Source organism: Somniosus microcephalus, chromosome 6 (genome assembly GCF_052327205.1).
Source record: "Somniosus microcephalus isolate GS21.2 chromosome 6, FLI_Smic_1.0, whole genome shotgun sequence".
NCBI classification, from domain to species: domain Eukaryota; kingdom Metazoa; phylum Chordata; class Chondrichthyes; order Squaliformes; family Somniosidae; genus Somniosus; species Somniosus microcephalus.
Window position 1 is genome coordinate 84,475,639 of NC_140992.1, and position 3,238 is coordinate 84,478,876.

Consider the following 3,238-nt stretch of genomic DNA (forward strand, 5'->3'; position numbering starts at 1 on the left):
TCCTACTACAGGGATTTGCTCTCCTGGGTAGCCTCGCAGCTCTACCTTCGATTTCTCCAGTCGATAATCACACAACTTGTTGCGATATAATGATTCCAGTACTATGCTCACAGATGCACCAGTTTCGATTTTCATGGGTATCCTGGTTCCTGCGACATCTACTTGGATGATGATACCTCGCGAATCGCTGTTAGATACCTTTGTGCTCCTGATGATGTGAATCTCCAGAAACTTCTCATCCTGCTGCTTCTCTTCAATGGTATGTAGAGTCTGGCGATTTCTACTTCCAGCATTGCCAGTCAGTTTACTCTTCTGTCGGCACGCATTTGCAAGATGCCCAGTTTTCTTGCAGTAGAAACACTCTGCCTTCACATATGGACAACTTTGAGCGATGTGTTGTCCCAGGCACTGATAGCATGACCTCCGTGCACTGTTACCTTGGCCAGTTGCTGAGGCCTTGGGGCCCAACTGCCTTTCACTTTTAGCCTGCAGCCAATTCACCTCAGTTGGCTGATGACTGGAAATGGCGCGGAACTCACAGGAATATTGGTTGGCCATATCCATCGACATAGCTGTCTGACAAGTTAAGTCAAAAGTTAAGTTAGGGGTTGACAACAATTTACTTCTGATACGTTCATTTTTCAACCCATAAACAAAGTGGTCACGCAAAGCTTGGTCCTGAAAGTTTCCGAAATGACAGTGAATGGATAGCATTTTTAAAGCTATAATGTCTTCACTGACACCCTCGTCATTTAATTGATCGCCTGTTCCAAAATGACAACTTTCAGCAGTTTCCAGGGGCTCAGGATTGTAGTGCTGTTCTAACTTGGTTAGGATCTCCTTCAGTGGCGTGTCCTTCAGCTTGACGAGAACAAGCACATTTTTCAGGGTTTCATACACCTCGGGGACTGCTTCAGTCAAAAAAATAGCCTGTTTCATTTCTAAAACCGTTCGGTTATGGTTTACATCATCGGGGACTTCGACAAAACTATTCGTGGTGAAAAACATTTCTAGCCACTCCACATACACTCCGAAAGTCTCTCGATAACAATGGAACTCACCCAAGCACCCTATTATTCCCATAGGCACGGCCATCTGGACTCTGGCAACGTTGACAGTTCAGCCACGTGTGCTTGAAATTTACCTCAGATTTTTAAGTTTTTCTGCAAAACAAAAAACCTCTACCAGTCCCTCCATCGGTTGTCCTCCAGCAAAAATTTCAGCTAGAGAATCCGCAATCGCATCCTCATTGCCAATTCTGTGATATCTTGAGACACAGCATATATATACACAACAGTGCAACATGGCTTCCGGTAAGAACTGTACTGCATATGGCTTTATTTTTATAAACATCAGTAGTCCACCAGGTGGCTTTATTACAAGAAGAAAGTTCAGCAACAAAAATGTCATATAAATGAATGTCACAGGTCTTTGTGCACAAGTTTCCTCTAATAGCACTAGGTACAGTTAGGGATAAACTGCTCCCAGAAAAAGATGGCGCTTCAACTTCCTGAACTGCTATTTTGACGCTGTCTTAAGGGACAGGCTGATTTTATCAAGAAAGGTCTTTCCTTTTGACTCTTTGAATAATAAAATAAGGTTTTGCTGCTATTGTACTTGTTGCAGAGTGTTGTTAATTCTTAACACTTAGAGAGGGAGGCTATGTGCAGCACTGTGTCAATCCTCCTAATCCGCACCCTCATCTTTCACCATATTGCTTATTTAGAGGCAGTCAAGGGAAAATAACCATTAGACCCCTTATTAGGTGCTAAAATCTTTCACTTGGGCCTCTAACTATGGCCTGAATTTTAGCCCGAAGACATGTTCCATGCGAGGGGCTGTTTTGAGGTCGGGAAACCTGGGAGAATAGGTTTCCCGAAAGTCCTGAAGTTTTTAACTGCAGGGCTCCTTTAAATTTTTTTCTGTTGGTTTCCCACCCACAGGCTGTCTGATTGACAGGCTGGAGGCCTGTCAGACAGGAAGCCTGCAGGTCAAGGCCACAACCAAGGAGAGTTGATCTACAAACACCTCAAATGTTTTTTGAAGTAAGCAAGACATTTTTGAGGTTTTCTGATGGGCAGGAATTCTGGCAATTCATAGACTATTGATTGTACGTTTCCTTTTCCTGGGCTTTAAAAAGGAGAAAAGACAACAATTCAGAATTCAGTAAAGCAACGTGAGGTGTATTGAATGAGGTGCATGGAGAAGAGTGGCAGATTGTCAGAAGAAAATGAAAACATAGGAAAAGAGAGACTTACAAAAAGAAGGATAGAGAAAGAATGAGAAAAGTCAGAGACAGATAAAAACAAGAGAGGCAAGGAATGATGGACAACAAACAGAGAGACTGTGAGAGCGTCATCACCACAAGGACTGCAGTGATTCAAGGAGCAGGAGCCCCACTACCTTCTCTATGGCAACTAGGGATGGGCAATAAATGCAGCCTTGCCAGCGATGCCCGCATCCTGAAAACAAATTTTAAAAAGGGAGTAAGAAGTAATTAGAGAATGCAGAACAAAATATTCTGCAGTGATAAAGTCCAGTATCTACTCATTTATTTGCTTCCTTTCCTTGCACACCATTCAACCTTACACACATTAAATGCTGTTTGCTTTGGGCCCATAAACTCTCAGAAAAAATATTGAAATTGCTATGGCAACGAGGCTTACTCTATAACAGATGCTTAGCTCCTGAACAATCTCTTGGAAAGTGCACTAAAGGTCAATCTATTAAACCTTTTTGCTATGGAGAGAAGTAATGACAAACATTTTATTTGCACAATGTTGTTGTACCTACATTCCTTTATTAAAGCACATATTTAGCTATTAGCAAAGTATAGCAGATATTGACATAAATCACTCTTAGGCAAGAAGTAGACCATTAAATACATCTTAAGTGTACAAATATCTCCTACTATACCAATATTTAGCATTGCAGGTCAGTTCAGTAGACTGTACTTCCCATATAAGGATTATGGCCTGGATTTTCCACCTCCCATTAGAAGTGGGTTGCTCGCTGCTTGCTGTTCAAACGCCGCCATAATCCTGAATCATTTTCCTGGGTTAGGGTCAATTATATAAGCAGGACAGGCTCCCAGGATACCTCTACAGAGGGAGCCCCCACTGCCGGGGAGGAAAATCTTGTGCTACAGCAGGGCATTTGTTGCAACAATAGAAATGACCAGGGCAATGTTTAAGGGGAAAGAAGCTCCCTAAATAATGGTGACTGAAATTTGGAAGGG

At 42.4% G+C, this 3,238-nt stretch overlaps 1 pseudogene; it reads right to left on the reverse strand.

The window, feature by feature from the left end:
• Window positions 1–304: 304 nt before the first annotated feature.
• Window positions 305–1,008, reverse strand: LOC147115853 (uncharacterized; annotated as a pseudogene).
• Window positions 1,009–3,238: the final 2,230 nt, after the last annotated feature.